General features: G+C 44.1%; 1 protein-coding gene across 2 annotated transcripts in view; it reads left to right on the top strand.

The window, feature by feature from the left end:
- The first annotated feature begins 4,041 nt into the window (after positions 1-4,041).
- Positions 4,042-19,155, top strand: part of CNTN6 (contactin 6) — a 131,838-nt gene continuing 116,724 nt past the window's right edge. The window contains exon 1 of one of the 2 annotated variants that reach the window (XM_027743885.2): positions 4,042-4,552. The gene's annotated coding sequence lies outside the window, so the exon portion shown is untranslated. The remainder of the gene's footprint in view (positions 4,553-19,155) is intronic. The other variant, XM_027743884.2, reaches the window with a different exon arrangement.

The raw sequence follows: 19,155 nt of genomic DNA, 5'->3' as shown, positions 1-19,155 counted from the left end.
TTACCACCAAAATCTCCTTTAATTTTGTGCCTCTCCACATCCCCTTCTGTTTGAAGCCCCTGAAGCCCATCAGTGCCCCAACACAGAGGAGGATTCAGGGACTCCCATCTTGCCACAGCAGATTTCTGAACACTTTTCTCTCTTTTTCAGGCTTATTTGCACTAAATGTGTTGGTCAGACCTCTATGGTTTGAGGGAAGGAGATTGACAGGACCTCACCTCAGAGAGGAGCTGAGATTGTGGCTCAGAGTAGATATTAAGCCCTTATTATTTAGATATTAAAATACAAATATAGGTGCAAAGGCTTAAAATAATTTATAATTTTCACTAGCTTTAATATTTGCACATTTGAATTTAATGTGCCTTCACTCTGAGCATTAGTCACCCTCCCCAACATATTAAAAATCAAGATAAAAAATGGATTTGCAGGTTATTCAAAGGTAATTATCACCTTGCACAGCAACAGTTGATTTTTCTCAGGGAAGGTGGGAAGTTAAAGAGCTACAGAGTCGATTTGAGTGCACATAAATCAGCAGAAAAACTCCCCAGCCAAGACTTCTCAGCTTTTGCAGACCCAGTTTTCCTCAGAAAACCATTGTTTTCAAAAGTAAAATTGGTACAAAACAGAAGATGGGGGATGAATATCTGGCAAAAGTGCCTAATATATGAAATTTGAAATGCTCCATGGAATTCAAGATACAAGTGGAATAGGACTGCAGGAAACTGCTGAGGAATAAATGGAGCAGGGTGTCCTAAGGCAGGTTGGCAGGAATTACACATCCTTTCCCATTTCATTAATTCAGGAATTAATGTTCAGTATTAGAACAGAAATTACTTACAATTTCTTGCATTGTGATAATGACATGTAACATGGAAAATGCAAAATGTATGAGGAGGAAGAGCTAAGAAGGTCTCCTAGAAGTACCATAAGTGAGTTTTATAAGACTCTATTGAACAGCACAGGGTGGTACCTACTGGCATTTGGGGTTCCCAGAGGTCTGGGGAAAACTGTGCCTTGACTAGAGAAATAAAATAATGATCCAGAGTCACTGGGGACTTGCAGAAATATAAACACACAGGGGAAAAGAAATACATTGAGAACAAATTGTATCAGTCAGTGTTATAAAAGCTGCAGCAACTTCATGAAAATGATGGAAAACATGGATCACGAAGACTGGCAGTGCCACCAGGAGATGGCCTTGTGCTGGCACCGGTGCCAGCGCCGAGATGGGGCTGCAGAGGGAATAGGAAACTCTGCAAGCACTTCCCAAACATGACCCTATGCAGAATCATTGAGGTTGGAAAAGCCCTCCCAGGTCATGGATCCCCCCTGTGCCTGATCCCCACCTTGTCCCCCAGCCCAGAGCACTGAGTGTCACATCCAGTCCTTCCTCGGGCACCTCCAGGGCTGGGGACTCCAAACCTCCCTGGGCAGCCCCTGCCAGTGCCTGACCACCCTTTCCAGGGAGAAATTCCCCCTGATGTCCAACCTGACCCTCCCCTGGCACAGCTGGAGGCCGTGTCCTCTCGCTCTGTCTCTCTCCTCTAAGAGCTGCCAAGTGTGAGATAAAACAAAGCCGTGCTTGAAAGGAGTGACTTCATGTGTAGCTACAGTGACTTCTGTAAATTGAGAGGTTGGCTGAATTATTCTATTTTAATCTGGTTTTCTGAGCTCTTTAACTCACAGCTGAATGACTCCTTGCAGCTGATCCCCATTAGGTGACATCTGGTACCCTGCACTTCCAGCCAGGGATGTCTGTGGAGTCTTCTCCTCCACACAGATGGTGGACATGGATCCACTGACCATCCAGCACAACTGGGAGGTGAAGTAAATGAAAGTTCATTGCAGTTCCCAGGCTCTGTGCTCCTAGTTTTTCTCTCCCTCAAGGCAAATCAATGCAAAATGTGACCCACTCATCGGATATCTCATATCCAGCAAGGTACAGCCAAAAACACAACCCTAAAAAGCTAAAGGCACGCAGGTGGTGTTTTCTCAGATGGCTTTTTTTCTTAAAAAAAAAAAAAAGCAAAACAAACACATTCACAAAAATAAAACCAAAAAACCACATTCCACACAAAACACTGAAGAAAACACAAAAAAAATATAGAATGAAGGTCACTGTAATTGTCTTGATAACAAAGGCTGTTCAATGACAATTGCACCTGTCCATGTTGTCAAAACATGAACTGCATCCAGTAACACCACCAGACATATCAAAAACCACTTCAATAAAAACCTTCATACTCCTCTTTGCTTATACTTTCTAAATTTCCTTGTCCAATTATTTCCAGCCAGGGCTGCCATTCCAGTCCTGGGGATAAAGAGCTTCCAGTTCCATTATAGATAAACTCCCAGGTATTGATTGGAGCATCACCCACACGGGTCAGAACCAGGACACACAGTTTTGAAACCTGCTCTGATGTGGCAAAAGTGAAGTGGCTTCCAGGGATGGGGCAGCCACAGCTTCTCTGGGCAACCTGTGCCAGGGCCTCCCCACCATCACAGGGAAGAATTTCTTCCCAGTATCCAATCTCAATCTACTCTCCTTCACCTTAAGACCATTCCCCCTTTTCCTGTCACTTCAGGCCCTTGTCCCCAGTCCCTCTCCAGCTCTCTTGGAGCCCCTTTAGGCACTGGAAGGGGCTCTAAGGTCTCTCAGAAGCTTTTCTTCTCCAGGTTGAACAACCCCAACTCTCTCAGCCTGCCTTCAGAGAGATCTTGAAATGAACAATTAAGCTTTTGAAGAAGCATTTCTAAAATACTTTCCTCTATTCTCGGTTGGAAATTGAAAAGTTTTAACAGCATTGATTTCCTCAGCAACTGAGAAATTCTCTTCCCAGTCTTGTTAGACAAGAAATGCATAAGCAAAATAACTTATTTTGACAGAGAAAAGACTAGGTTTTTTAAAAAAAATTAAAATTGGTGAGGAGAAGCTCAGGTTAAATCTGTTGCAAGCAACTTTTTGTCTATTTACTCTCGATACCACTTAGAAAAAGCCCTGTTAATTATTTTAAAGAAATTTTTAATGAGGAAATACCTAAAATTCCATTTTAAATTTCATTCCTAATTAAAAATAGAGCTGCTAATTATAATGCCTATCTCCTTTAGAAGGTGCTGGGAGGCTTAATTAATTGTCGGTAAAGCTCATTTGAGGAGCTCACAGGATGGAAGTGGAAAATTGTTTATGTTAATCAGGAGGATGGCTATGAGAGCTTTGGAATGGGAGGAGAGAGCTCACCATGGGGATGGAATGGGCTGCTTGGCACTTCTGGGCACATCCCAGGAGATCCCACAGTCCTGTTGTCCCCATTTTGCAAATGTACATCAGAGCAGGGCAGCCAGGACAGCCTCTCCACTTGCCATTGCTTGGGCAGGCAGGCACTTAATCCCATCACAAACTAAGGAATTTACACCAAGATTACATAAAAATGTTGTGAAGAAACATCTGTGACATAATTGCACTTTTCACAACAGAAATATTCCCAAAACTGCTGTTTCCTGGGTATCAGGAAGAAGTTCTTCCTTGTGAGGGTGGTGGCACAGGTTGCCCAGAGAAGCTGTGGCTGCCCCTGGATCCCTGGAAGTGTCCAAGGCCAGGTTGGACGGGGCTTGGAGCAACCTGGACTAGTGGAAGGTGTCCCTGCCCAGGGCAGGGGGTGGCACTGGATGATTTTTAAGATCACTCCCAACCCCAACTATCCTGTGATTCTATGATACAAACAACTTTTGCTCACCAACAGAAGGACATTCCCCTGCCTGAGCTCCGCATTTGATCCCTTCTGAAAAACTCCTAAGAGGGAAAATGGGAATTTAAGAAGTTTTGAAGTTCACTTGTTATCAAAATCTATGTCTGTGCCACTTTAAACAAACAAGTTCCCCCTTTTTTTTGTTGTTTAAATATGTAAAATTTGGAGGGGTAGTTAAATGTTTCATGAGGTCAGGCAGTGCTGGGATGGGATCTGAGTGACAACTCATCCTATGAGCTCAATCTTACGGAGCTCAGCGAGACCCAGGACTAAACAAAAATCATTTCCATTCCTCATCTAAACCTAATGCCGAGTCCTGACCCAGTTTTTGGGGAGAGAGGCTTGTGATTACCTGACAGGAGCTCATATTTGTAGGAGAGGAATAGCAAGAGCACATTTAATCTTTCATGCTCCCGGTCCGACAGCTGCGCTTTCGCTCGCTCAGCTTTCTCCAAGGATGAGCAACGCAGAGCTAATTCTTACCCACCCCAAATTTCCAGACAGGAATATGCAAAAGCTGTAGGAGCTGTTTATATCTGCCTGAAGCACTGATTGTGTGGGTCCTGGCTGGAGCACACCCCGGGAAAGCCGTGTGTCTCACGGTTAATTCCAGGGAAGAGCCACGCAATGCTCAGTGGATAAAAAGGCTCGTAGTCCCAGCTGGGAAAACAGTTCCATTATCTCCCAGCTGCACAGACCTTCCATACGGCTCCGTTCTGCCTGGATGAACGCTGTGCCTTGCTGAGAGCCTGGAACAGTCCTGCAGAAAATTGTAAAGATCCTGAGACATTTCCCTGCTCAGCTGTGTAAGTACAGAATCGTGCTGTCTGCTGCAGTGTGAGTGATGTTGGGGAGCTGCCTGTGCTGGGGTGGGTTTTTCTCTCCTTCCTCAGTGATTTTCATCAGCATAACGGGGAGAGGAGGAAGAAAATTCACTGCTTTATTTCTGCTGCGTGTCTGTAAATGGCTGGTGATCCAAATGTTTACGTTCCTGGGAGGAAAAAAAAACCCTATATAATGAATTTGTATTCATGTGAGGTCTGAGGCAAACAGAGAGACTGTGCAGGAACAGACACCACAGGTATTTTATTGGAGTCTCTCACAGCTCTGTGCTGCAGTAAAACGGACAACACAGAGGATGACAGTGCTAATTTTGGCACTTTCATATGACTTTCAGCAGCATATTAAAAAATGAAGTGGGTAATGAGAGCCTAACCTAATTCCTGCCAGCTGAAGGTGTAAAAGCAATAAACATCAATCTTCAGGAAAATTTAGGTAAGTCCTAAAAAGGAAAGTTTTCCCTGTTGCTCATTTGAATCATTAAAGAAAAATACAAAGCAAGTTCACAGCTTATATTGAACTTTGGTTTTGCAGGAGTGTTAGTTTAGATGTTGTTATTTATTTATACTGTATGACACAGCTTTAAAGGAAAAGTAATACTGTATAAAAAGTTTTGGAAGTCTGTGGTTCCAGAAGCAACTGCTCAACCAGGGCTTAATATTAACTAGTATATTCCCATAGTGCTTTTTGGGTGAATCCTTGGATTCAGACAGTTGTTGCAGGTGTGAAAGGGCTCCTCCAGCAGCTTTTGCACAAGCAGCTCCATGTTAACAATTCCTGCAGCACTTATGGAGCCGAATGATTAAACAAGATGCAAACACCCTGCAGCCTGTGCCAATAACACTTAGTTGGCCTTCTGGCAGCTCTGCAACCGTTTGCAGAGAAATATCAGGAGTTAAAAATCAGTGTATTTACTCCTCTGAAGGAACATTTCCTTCTCCCCCTTTTTATTTTTTCCCCCCAAAGAGAGGAGACCTGTCACTGCCACACTTAGCATTTATAAAGTTCTGAAAGTTCAGAGGATTTTTATGTGTGGGCAAGGAAAGCCTGCAGTGTTTGTGATTCCAGGCACCACCAGCCCACAAATAACCCATCTTCATCAGCCAGCTTTGGCTTTGGTGCTCCAGAGGCACTATGTCAGTGTTTCACATTCCAGGAGTCTCTGCTTCAGAGGTTTTATGACACTAAAAAGTCCCAAATCAGTACCTATATGAAGTTAGCAACAACCATAGATCACGTTTTATTGTGTAAAAAAGAAAAATAAAACACACCAACGTATGCAGCTGGAGATTTCAAATGCTGCTGAGCTACTGATGGCCATGGATTACAAGTTTTACCTTCCATGCTGAGAATAAAATGATAAATAATATATAACAACTTATGTGCTTTAAATCAAAGAGGAGACATGTCTCTTCTCCTTTTCTTCCAGCTTTATGATCACTATTTAAAAGGTTTGTGGTGTATAATAAGCTACTCTAAAATTAATTTCTTGCCATTGAAGCAAATATTTCCATCAGAGAACAAAGTGCCAGCGTCCCCAAGGGGACCTGAAACAAAACTGTGTGTTTGCATGGTGTGGGCACAAGGCATTATTTGTGTTTAGACAGAAAATGTTCATTAGAAGATGTTTGTCTTGTAGGTGGGAATGGATCAGCTCTTCAAAATAGCATCAAATTTGTGTTTTCCCCCCAGAACCATGCTGGTTGCATGTTACTACAAGGCAAAATTCCTTCTGTTTAAAATTGAGTTTATTCCAGAAGATTGCCACAGACTGGCCTCTACTATTCCCTGCCCAGGTGCTGCTCACCTTCCTAGAACTTGCTCAGGGAAACCAAGACACAAAAACCTCATAATGCTGCTGTCCCTGTTTGGGCCAGACCCTCCTGACTTCCACACTCCCAGGGAGTGCTCTCACACCAGGAAGTCTGGCTCAAAAACTCCTCTATTCCTTCTTCCCAAGGGTTGCACTCAAAGCTACTCATAACACAGGCAAATTTGTAGCATAAATCTCCTGTGTGAGAGGCAAAATCTCTTGGAGAAGCGAAGGCACAAAGAACTTCAGGCACAGTTTTACAACTACAGCTCCCCATGTGGTAAATACCACCTCTGGGACACTAAACTTTGCTTTGCAGCCACACACCAGTATTTAGTTGATTAGGTGACCTTATTTGCATCCACAAATATCAGATTTCACAAGTCTCTTATTTACACAAAGCCTTTCTACAAGTGCAGGACATACAAGATAAAAACACCGTGAAAAAACCCACAACAAAGTATCTTCAAGTACCTTAAACATAATAAATAAGAACAACCCCAAGCAAAATAGATCAGGACATTGTACTTAACAGCTCTCCATCCTTTTGAGATAAAAATCCCCCACAAAACTAGTGTGAGACAAAGCATCAGAGGTGTGGAAGATCCCACCATAACTCCATGAGGCTTCTAAACAGACCAGGGCAGCACAAAGTGCCAACAAGATGCTCTGGCACAAAACAAGACATGGGGACTTGCAAACATCAGTACCAAAGGCTCCAAGAGCTCCAGAGAGAGGCAGAGAGGAAAAGTCTGAGTTTTTCCATACCTTTCTGCTCCCAGCTCTGTCTCCTCTCCCCCAGGAAGGTCCTGCTGGGCTCCCAACCCAACCTCAACTCTGCCTAATGGATCAGGTGCAGCTGAGCAGCACTTCCTGCTGCTTTTATTCTGGAGGGTAAAAGGGGTTTCCACCCACCTGTTCTGCGACTGCAAAGATAATTAATTGTTCCATCTTATCACAGCCTTCCAGTCCCTAAAGGGGCTCTAGGAGAGCCAGAGAGGGGCTTTGGATGAAGGCATGAAAGGACAGGACAAGGGGAAATGGCTTCAAACTGCCAGAGGACAGGATTAGATGGGATACTGGGAAGGAATTCTTCCCTGAGAGGATGGGGAGGCCCTGGCACAGGTTGCCCAGAGAAGCTGTGGCTGCCCCTGGATCCCTGGAAGTGTCCAAGGCCAGGCTGGAGCAACCTGGGCTAGTGGAAGGTGTCCCTGCCCATGGCAGGGGGTGGAATGAGATGAGCTTTAAGGTCCTTCCCACCCAAATCATTTTATCATTCTATGATCTCATCTTTTCATTCATTTTGGGGGTCTTTGTGTTCTGGGTTTCCTGTAAGAGGAAAAACTCCACAGCCTGCAGTGCTCAGGAGAATGACTGAGAGAGAGGGATGGGGAGGAGAGAGTTGGAGAGAAGAGGAATTTCCCTCCCTTACACCCTCTAATATATTTTTAGCCTATAAAGACAAGAAGAAATGGATGGAGTCAGTCAGAAAGGCAGTTTGTTTTATTAAAATTCTTGACAGCATCTGCTGCAAGGCTCTTGTTAAAAGAAATGGAAAACATCAGAAAGATGAGAGAAAGAGTGTTATGTCCTTGCTCTTTACACAACATAATAATATGGGAATGAGTATAATTGGCTTCCAGATGACTGTTTTTATTAGCCATGTACAAACACAAGTGACCCACTGCCCAGGTACACAATAACCCTCCCTGGGCTCTCATCACACTCCCACCAGAGACTTCTCAAACAAATAAAAACACATTGCCTAATTTTTATGAACTAAATACTCTTTTTTTTTTTTTTGGACATCAATAAGATCTATTTTATATGAAAGACTCCTCAGAAAAAATATGAAACCTGTTTCATATTTGAGAATGAATTAAGCTCTCCCATGGCTGTAACCAAAGCATGAGGATCCCAAGTCCCTGTCTTTGATGACGTCTGCAGGGAATCTCTTATTACAAACTTATTAAAAATCTTTTATTGAACTTATCTCTTATTAAGTAGGGGAAGGTTGGATGGAAATTGAGGAATCTCTGCTATAAAAATGCTGTAATTTCCTCCATTCCCATTCCAGCATGGAAGGGACTGAAGTCTCCTGTCTCAGAGGAGCTGGTGGTGAAGCAGTCAGGGCTCTCATCTCATGTCTGTAAACATTTGATGTGCAAAAAGAAAAAAGATCAGTGGTTTGTTTGCAAGTTTGGCTTGGGTAGATCAAACCCTTTCTTGTGAGGGTTTTTCCAGAGTCCAAATGATCAAAGCCTGGGGTAGGGCTGCCCACAGAGCCAGCAGTCTGGGGTTAGGACACTCCAGGGATACAGGAGATTGCCATTTAGGTGGAGCAGATATTGCTATTCAGCTAGAGCAGAAATTTCATTACTGCTTGTAACCCTGTGCCTAAACTCCTGGCTATTCTGGACCCTTGATCCAGCAGTTTTCCCACATAATTAAGAATTCTTCCCACAGAAAATGTTCTCAGAGCTGCTGAGAGCCTTCTGACGAGGCTGGGCTTGGATGACAGAGCATCTTGTTGGGTGCTGAGCACGAGAGCTGGTGCTGTCACCCCCCAACAGGGACAATGTGTGTTCAGCTCCTCAAACTCCACTGCTCATGGACTTGGGCAGAGGAAAATATTGGAGGATTTTAAAAGATTAATGAGGAAAATGCTCTCTATTGTGGGCAAAGGACATGCTGGGCTGGGTTGTCAGCAAGTATGAGACAACTACCTTTGATCAGCATCTTGTTTTTTTCTTCCCATCCCTGTGATTAATGTTGGGAATAAAGAAGCTGTTCAAGTTACCTACAGTTAAATAAAGGACTTTTCAGCTGTTTACTGATTATTTCCTTCTGTGCATTTTATGCTTTGTCCTGTCCCGCTGCCTTGTCTGTTATGAGGTCAGTCCACTAAAAATAGGTCTGTCTGGGGCACAAAATATTTGTCACTGTTTCTGAAACCCTGGTGCATCATGTACTTCACCACTACATATCCATCTCTCCCAAACATTCCTTCTCAAGCAGAGCATACAGTGAGTTTGGTGTATACAAGTGGTACCTTTGGTGAGAGAAACAGGGATTAAAAGCACTGAAGTTTCTGCAACTTCATCTCTTCAAGCACTTGCTGATAATCCTACCATGAAATTACAAAACCAGCAGGACCAGAGCAAACCTCACTGCAAATTGTGCTCCCTCCATTAGTGAAGGAATTCTGATAAAATGTCGATTTTTATCACCTAAATGAGACAGCTGTGTCACATGGGCTATCCAGCTCCCACCCCTCGGCTGAAAACTCCCACTTGTGTTGGTAAAACAGAATTTGGGCTTGTGTGCAGTGATCTCTGGTCCATCCCTGCTTTCCCAGTCTCCTGGGAAGGAATTCATTAGGAACTGGCATGGCAGGACAAAGGTGGGTCCAAACTGAAAGAGAGTGGGTTTAGATTGGATATTAGGAAGGAATCCTTTACTGTGAGGGTGGTGAAGTGGGAGTGTTCAAGGTCAGGTTGGACAGGGCTTGGAAAACCTCTCCTGGTGGAAGGTAGAGCTGAGCTCCTCTCTAGAACTGATTTGCAGGGTTTTCTGAGTCACACACAGGCTCTCTTGAGAGAAATTGGGGATGTCCCATCCCTGGAAGTGTCCAAGACCAGGTTGGACGGGGCTTGGAGCTGGTGGAAGGTGTCCCTGCCCATGGTAGGGGGTTGGAATGAGATGGGCTTTAAGGTCCCTTCCAACCCAAATCATTCTATGATTCTGTGACTCCAAGGAGTCCATCCTTGAGCCAAATAAAGAAAACCAGTCATCTATTTCTCAGTGTGGGGCTGTTCTCTGTGTGACAGCACACCCAGCCTTTGGAGAGCCACACTGGGCATCCAGACTGACCCCCAGCACAGCTGCTGGTCCTCCTTCATGCCTCAGTTCCTTGGCATGCCTGTCAGCAGCCACCATTACAACTCATTCTGGTGCTTTAGAGTCAGCTAAACCCTGCCTGGTGTCTGCTGGGAACTGTTTTACACCTGGCACTGTCGCTGGTCCTGAGGCATTTAAGCTCTGCCCAGGCTGATGACATTGTGCTCATCTCCCGAATCCAGCCACTTAGCCCCAAATGGCTTTGTTTTCCTCAGGCTGGGAATAGCAGGGAAGCTCTGCAGTCACCAGGGATCTGGGTGATGAGGAGATTTCTCTCCCAGCAATTGTTTTGGCAGAGGTTTAGTGAGAGCTCTTGGGCTGCACGGCGGGTTAGAGGTTTTACCCCTGTTACACTCACTTAAACTGCCACCTTTCCCTCAGCACTGATATCATTAGTGATGACATATTGCTGAGGCCTCTCCACACAGGTCACCCAGCCCTTCCTGCAGCTATCACACAAAGCTAAAAGCCATATATCTATATTTTTAACCCTCTCTTTTCCAGTATTATTCACTCTGAAGCTACTGGAGTTGCAGGTTTAATTTCACTGCCCTAAACCCACCCTGGTCCCTCTATTCCGCTGTGTTTTCAGTCTTAGCTCAATTTTCCCACTCCAAAATTCAAACTAAATAACAATATTTACTAACTATATAACTGTGTAATACCTGAGCAGCTGCATATGTATCTTTTTGATGAGGGCATAGTCACAAAGACTGGTCAGAGGGATCTTTTACTTGCAAGGAGAATCTTTGTTTCCTACATAAGTGGAATAGGAACAGTTTTATTCATGTATTCTTTTGCAAAAACCTGGTCTAGTGGAAGGTGTCCCTGCTCTTGGCAGAGGGTTGGAATGGATTTTTAAGGTCTCTTTCAACCCAAGCCATTCCATGATTGGATGAAAAACCTCACATAAAATAAACAAACAAACAGCCTCACTTTTCCAAGGACGGAATTCCGGTGGAACTAAACGTATTGTGAATATTTGTTGTTGTTGCTGTTTAAGCAGCAGGCAGCTCTGAGCGGGATAAAGTCAGGCTGTACCTGTATAAACATTCCCCCTGGAACACTCCTGGGCCAGGCAAGAGGTGAGAAGTGGAGCTCTGGGGAGAAATGATGAGGTGGTGGAACCTCCATCCGTGGATGTGGCACTCTGGGCTGGGTGACAAGGGGGTGATGGCTCAAAGGTTGGACTCGATGATCTCAGAGGTCTTTTTCAATCTAAACAGTTCTGTGATTCTTTGAACTGCTCCTTGTCCAGGTGTGGCTCCCCGAGGTGCAGGAGGCAGAGCTGTGACTGAGTCCATGGTGTGTCCTCAGTGTCCTTTTGCTTCCCACTGCCCACCAAAGGCTCCTGCTCCTGCATCCTCAGCTCTCACACAAGCTTTTCTTTCCCCTGTTTGCTGGAGGCAGCTGAGCTAAAGGTTTATTGCACCATTTGTCCGCTTTCCATATGTGTTTCTGCCTGTTAATAGGATTATTTACCCTCTGTGTTGCTGCCCTGCCCCAAACACCACTTTGGGCCATCAGTGCCACAGGGACCATCCTTGCTGCAGCATCAGGAATGTTTTCTCCCCCACTGCTGCTCCTCTCCAGTTTTGATTCCATCTGAGACATCACCTTGGCTTTTAGAAGCTGCCTGAAGCAAAGGAGAATCCTGGCTTATGAACCTGCTCACAATTGCTGCAGTTCCAGCCAGGAATAAACTGTTCTTAACCTAAATACTCCTCTGAGGACACTGAGCTTGGGGGAAGATACATAACTGTGCTGTATCTGGTGCAAGCAGGGATAAGTGAGCCTGGTATGTACTGGATAACTTGGGAAAGCAGTTGGAAAGAGGGGAGGGAAAGAAGAACATTGGTGAGCACAGATAAACAATAATGACCTCTTTATGTTGTAGTAAATGCAAGGTTTTCAAATAAAACATAAACTACTGCAGCTACAGAGACTGTAAAGGCATCCAAAATAAAAGCTTTGTTCAAAGGCAGCCCAAAAAATGCCTCAAGAGGAAGGAAAACTCCAGTGTGTTAAACTCCCCTTCCACAGGGGGGAGGAGGTGGGGCTGTGGTTGGTGCTGGGGTCACCAGGGTGGGGGCTCCCCATCACCCTCCTGCCAGCTCAGGGTGGGCACCACAGGGAGCAGAGCCTGCAGAGTAACTCAAATGGCCAATTAAAGAGGGATTAAAATGATAAAGCAAAGTGGGCAAAGCTCAGCACAAGAAGCAGACTGGAGGTGCATTCAGATCATTCACATCTGGCATGAAATGGGTGCTCTCTCAGCTGACGTGGAGTTAAATTTGCAGGGAAAGTGGGTTTGCATTTTAATGCAAAATTCCCCTAAGGTGAGCGAGGATCTACCACTATATCTTATAGAAATCTTGATAACCAAGACTTCAGGGAAAGCTGTTGGTATTTTGGGATGCTCTGGGGAAGGCTATGGCGAGTGCTGGTTGGTATTATTCTGTACTAGATGTATTTCAGCATTAATTGCACAGCTTTACTGAGAGATTACTAGTTTTAAAGTTGGTCTTATAGAAGGTGTTGAATAATGGATGATATTAAACTTTGGGAAAGAGATTCAGGGGATTGATTTGGAAGACATAGGTGTGAGACACCCAAAACTGAACTTCTGTCAAAAATTAGGAGAATAAAAGTTATGTTTGAAGTGCAAGAACAGACAAAAAGCACCTTGCTCACTGACTCAGGCAAAACAGAAATGACTAACCCTGTCACGATTTTGCCTCTTTGTCTGGCTGACTTTCTCAGCAAGATTGATTCAAAATCCACCTAAGCCCTGAAAGGAATTAGCAGGAAACCACTTTGTATGACAATGCTGAGGGGGTGGGTCGAGCAGCCAGAGAACCAGCAGCAATACCCAAAAATAAAGCCCAGGCCCTGCCTAACCAGGGGGCCTGTTAAGCTCAGTGGAGTGTATGACTAAGTCATACAAATCTCTCACCTGAACCCACAGAGGTAAAAGAAGGATTTTAAGAGAATAAAAACCAAGTTGGATTTTTTTCTTTTTTTTTTTTGAGATCATAAAATCATAGAATCACAGACTGGTTTGGCTTGGGAGAGACCTTAAAGACTGTTTTGTTCCATGCCCTGCCATGGGCAGGGACACCTTCCACTAGCCCAGGTTGCTCCAACCTGGCCTTGGACACTTCCAGGGATGGGGCAGCCACAGCTTCTCTGGGCAACCTGTACCAGGGCCTCCCCACCCTCACAGAGAAAATTTCTTCCCAAAATCCCATCTATCCCTACTCTTTTTCAGACACAGTAAAGCTGATTCACAAAGGAATCACTCTGAGGATTTCCCCCACTGCCTTGCAGAAAGTTCTGTCACAAAACGTTGCACGCCTTCTGTTGGCAAACAGGCCAAAATCAGCCATGAAACATTGATGGATACCAGGAATACCTGGGGAATGTCTGTGACACTTGAATGAGTGAAAAGGAGCAAGGAAATGGAAGTGTAATTTGGAAAAGGCTCCCCAGGGCCATGGGGGAGTCCCCATCCCTGGAAGGATTTAAAAGCTGTGTAGATGTGGCACTTGGGGACATGGGTTAGTGGTGACCTTGGCAGTGCTGAGTTAAAGGTTGGACTCAATCTTAGAGAGCTTTTCCAGCCATAATGATTCTGTGATTCTAAGTATAAGTGACACCAAAGTAAAACCAGATGAGATCTCTTTTAGTAACGTTCCTTATGGGACCTCACAATTCCAAATCAGGGGGTGGAAAATAGAAAATTTATGAAGAAAATGCATCAGAAAAAGCACAGTTTTAATAAAACCTTGTGAATAATCTTATCTCTAGATTTTTTTGCCTGTACATGGGGATGTCCTAGAAAATGACCCACATTAAGGGGTGAGGGGGGAAGAGGAGTCTCCTCAAGGCTGTGCCCTCCTACCCACCTCACTCCTCTGAGGTGGGTAAAAGCTCCTCTGTGGGGACTGTAAATATCCAGCCTCTTTGTACTATAAAAAGAGGCTAAATTTGCTTCCTAGACCCAACCCTCTCCTCAGCAGCACATGGGATTCCTTTCTTAACTACCTGGTTTTATCCTGTATTTTAACCGAGTGTGGAATGGAGTGTAAGGACAGAGTTATAAAAGGGGTTCAGAGGAAAGCAAGAGTTGAGCCCAAACCTCTGGGGCCTGATTAGGGCAGGTGCATTATCAGAAACCATCCTGAAGCCATCTCCGAGACCTTTTGTTGGCTGTCCACTGCCAGCCTGAGCAGTGTTATCAGTGTTGGATAAAGCAGCTGAGGGAGTAGCCAAAAGTCACACCATCACAGGAAAAACAATCACCTCAAATGGCCCAAAATATTTCTGTGGCAGACTACAAGTGATCTGAGAGCTGACCTGAGTATGGCCACATTGTTCTGCCTGAAATCCTCCTGCATTTATGCAGAATGAGGTTAATTTTCAGTCTCTCATGCCAGGTCAACAACCATGTCCTTAAAAAGATTTTTAGCTTTATTTCTGCTTATGTTTTTCCACATGTTTTACTGGTCCATTTTTTGCATGAAACCTGATAGCTGTATCCACCATTACAAAGGCATTGTTACCTGTCACACCTTTACCACCAGCTCATTTATCCTGAAGGATGGAGCTATAATTCATCAGGAGCAGACACTGATTATTGAAGTGGATAATTGCACAGGCTGTGGCCTGGTGACCGACCCTGGGCAGGGCTGGTCCAGCAGCCAGGCTCAAACACGACAAATGTGGTGGCAGGGAAGGTGGTTGCTGTTGATGGGTTGTTTTGTGCTGCGTGAAGTAAATCATGGAATACTGAGTGTGAAATGCTGGTGCCTCAGACTCACCTGCCAACAGGGGGGTAAATAATGCTGCTCAAATGCACAGCTACTATCGCCCCAAAATCATCCAATCCTGGGATGGTTTGGGTGGGAAGGGACCTTAAAGCTCATCCAGTCTCACCCTCTGCCGTGGGCAGGGACATCTCCCATTATCCCACGTTGCTCCAAGCTCTGTCCAACCTGGCCTTGCACATTTCTAGTTAGAATAATACTAATTAATACCAGTTGGTGCCTCACCTCCTTGCTCTAAGGATCAGTCATTTTTATTGCACACTTCTGTAAAGAATAACTATGTTTGCAGCCCTTCTACATTATATTTATAAAATCCTTCTACTTTCAAGATAGATATATATATATTCAGTCAGAGACAAACATTACTAGGAATCCAATCAATGGCCTTTCTCTGGATGAAGCCTTTCTTTCAGGTCTACAAGAAGGATGGAGAGGGACTTTTCACAAGGGCATGCAGTGATAGCACAAGGGGAATGGCCTTAAGTTGAAGGAGAGTAAGTTTAGATTGGATATGGGGAAGAAATTGTTCCCTGTGAGGGTGGGGAGGCCCTGGCACAGGTTGCCCAGAGAAGCTGTGGCTGCCCCATCCCTGGGAGTGTCCAAGGCCAGGTTGGACAGGGCTTGGAAAACTTTGTCTAGTGTCAGGTGCAGCTGAGCTCCTCTCTGGGGCTGATCTGCAGGTTTTTCTGTGTCCCAAACAGGGAAGGGGCAATGTGATCTCCAGGCTGTTGCCAGTAATTTGTATTTTCAGAGGTATCTCTGGTGGCTAAACTGTTAAAAACCATTGTAATGGATATTTCTGTTTTCCTTTTATTTCAGTGTTTCGGAGGAACTGTAACGCTTTGGGTAAAATTCAAATCAATGCAAACTTCATAAGCCACTAAAATTTTATAGATGGTTATCCAATATGTAATTTGTTACACAATATCTGTGTGGCTTCTGTTTATTGAGACATAAAGACTTGCCTTTCTTTAAGGTGGATTTTATGTGAGGAGGGCAGAAGAGGGAATAACCTTTCATACCTATTGTGCCATAAACTAAATTACCCTTAACCCAAACCATTTATCTTGCAGTGGCAGCCTAATGAGACCAAAGGAAACACAAACAAACTGCCTGAAATTGTCTTGAAGGGACAACTTTTATTTCATTCAGTCTGTTGCCTGTAGCTTCCCAGGTTGGCCACACGGATGTGACAGTGGATAATATCAGAGGCTCTGAACAGTAATCCAAGGAAATGATGAGGCTCTAAAGCTTCTGAAAGGGAGTTTTTCACCCCTGAATCACACGGGACAGGGTGTGAGTGTAGAGGTGTTCTGGGGTAGCTGCATATTTGGTGTTTTATTTTCTGGTAGGAACTTTGTGCTGGATGGGAGAAAGAGAGGGAAGGGAAGGAAGCTTTAATCCTTCATTTCCCAGTCCAGCTGAGCAGCAGCCTGAGGGTTGCTCAGAGACCATCAGCTGGTGATTTGGATCAAGAGAGCTGGAAAACCTCTCACAAAGAATGATTCCCACCATGCCCAGGAAACACACTGCAGTGTGTTGTGCTTATGACTAAGATGTGCTTTTCTAATACAGCTTTTCTCTTCGCAATATCCCTTGGCCTGCACACAAAATCATTTTTCCCAGTGTAATTTCAAAGCAAAGGAGCAAAACTTTGCAGCAAATGTGATTGTTGGGGATTTTATGGATTTTTTGTTGTTTTTTTTTTTTTTAAGCCAGACACACAAACATAAAAGAAGCTTTTCCTCAGTAGGTCCTGCTTGAAATATGAGTGCACTGACCTGTAGATACACAGAGAGTAAAAACCTGTTTGCTGCAACATGTGGCTGCATCATAAGCTCAGTGAAGAGCCAACTTTTTAGAGAGCTGATCTAAATCTTACTGAAATCACAGGGATGTGTTTCTCTTTCTGTTTTAAGCCTGAGTCAGACCTTGTGTGCTGCTTATTAGCTCCATTAATTACTGTGTGATTTGCCCTCCCCATAATGCAGTTGTGGCTGATATATTTGCTGCACAGAAATTGAAATAGGTGTTGATGAACTTGCACACTGATGAGGACTGATTTGTTGGTTAAAGAAATAAAAGCTAAAGGTAGTGGGTCCCTTCAGACCTAGAACTTGCTATTTCTCCTAAAGGATGACAGACTTTTGTAAGAGGAGCACACCAAGAAAGGAATATAATCAATCTGGCTGTTGCTCTTAGCCTAGAACTGGTGAAAAATTTGATTTGTGTGATTATATAGCAGCAACATTGTTTTATATGTCAAGAAAGAGAAGAAATAGCCCATTATTTAGATCACCAGCAGTAAATGGATGTTTCCAAGACTGAAATGCAGGGCCATCTCATTGTTATCACCCCTATTCAATCTCTAAACTCTCGCTGAACCTGTAACATCCCCTGGACTGGGAGGGAGGGTGAGCCAAGGCTCAGAGTGACACAAAGAGTGACATCAGCACAAGTTATTAGTGCCCATGGGCAATTTATGAGCTCAATCAGCCATGGGAATGACAAGAAGCCTGGGAAGAGCTGCAGTATCCCAGGAAACAATCTGCATTATTGAGAACATCACTGCAGTGAAGGTGTGCTGAGCCTGCAGAACTGCAGACACCTCACTCTGAGATCCTCCTCGGTGTCTCGCCCTCAAAACAAGAAGCACTTTTAAGCCCATCAGAGACCAAACTCCATTTTGAGGTTTTGCCAATGCAGTTCCAGGGAAATGTGTAGAAACTTGTGGATAGAGCAGATCTGAAGGTATGTGAGACTGGAAAGGGTGCTCAGACAATATTCATCCTGCAGTCGTTGGGATGGGTTGGATAGTCCTGGGAAAGCATCAGATTGGGGTTGGCAAAGACACAACCCCCTCCAAAGCTGGGCTGTGACTGATGTTGGTATCAAAGCTGAGCTGGTCTGAGCTTCCCTTAAATGTGGCATAACCAGGAAAGTCTCCTGAGCCTTCAGAAAAGGATATATAGAAAGATCTCAAATGGAAATTTGATTTTTTGAAAGTTTTGGATCCTTGTCCCATGGAAACACTGCCCAAAGGAGGTTTATAACCACGGGGTTTTGGCTGTTCAGGTTCACCAATCAAAATACTGTTTCAAGGGAAATGTTCTTTTTACTTTTAATATGCAGTCCCAACTCAGCCAAACACCTTAATATGAGAGTGATCCTACAGCTGCAGCAAAGATAGCAACTGAGAATATATTAGTTAGTAACTGCTTCTGCTATGGACCAACCATTCCACAAACTTGCCATTAGACTGACCCTGAACTTACAGGCTAAAAAACCTTTAAATTCAGTGTTTTCCTTGAGCAAGTCCTTATGTTGCTCTGGGTGTCCTCTGGCTGGAAATGTTAGCAGTGGTAAATAGCCAGCCTCTAGTTTTGAAGGCAGTTTATCTCAGACACCTTTACAAAATGCAGGGAAAATTTGGGTCGTTGACTTGTTTTGCTTTCATTGATGTGGAAAATGTAACTGTGGTTCCTTATTAACAAATGTACTCAGGGATTTATTGTGACAGAGCATTTTTCCATGTTCCAAATGTAGTTGGTTTGGCTTAAAACAAAGGACAACCTTTCTGAGAGGGGTGGGGAAATCCCCTGCTTTAATAGTGACTCCAAGAGGCAAAAGTGGCTTTTGATAAGGGATAAAGAAATGATAAGGGGATAAGGAAATATCCCTTTTACTATGAAAAGACAGATTTTGATATTTTTAAAATCTGTTAAACCAACAGTCATAAGGGTTTACAACAAACAATTGAATGCAGGGATGAAACCAAAGACCATTTCACTTATTCTACCACCACAAAAAGGAACACAGCCACGGGTGGACTAAGAATGCAGCAAGTGTTGGACAATACACAGAAATACTTGGAATAGAAAATACACATCGGGGGGTGGAAAGGGAATGAGTAACAGCTAAACAGGCAGGTGAATTTTTAATTGGCACAACAGCAACAGCAAAAACCTCAGGATTTTCCATTTCTCTTATTAATTGTGGTGCAGAGCAGCTGAGCTGGGTGCTCAGG

The sequence above is a fragment of the Pipra filicauda genome, unplaced genomic scaffold, assembly GCF_003945595.2.
Source record: "Pipra filicauda isolate LSUMZ 115617 unplaced genomic scaffold, ASM394559v2 scaffold204_size1372650_pilon, whole genome shotgun sequence".
NCBI classification, from domain to species: Eukaryota; Metazoa; Chordata; class Aves; order Passeriformes; family Pipridae; genus Pipra; species Pipra filicauda.
This window is presented reverse-complemented; position numbering and strand designations above follow the sequence as displayed.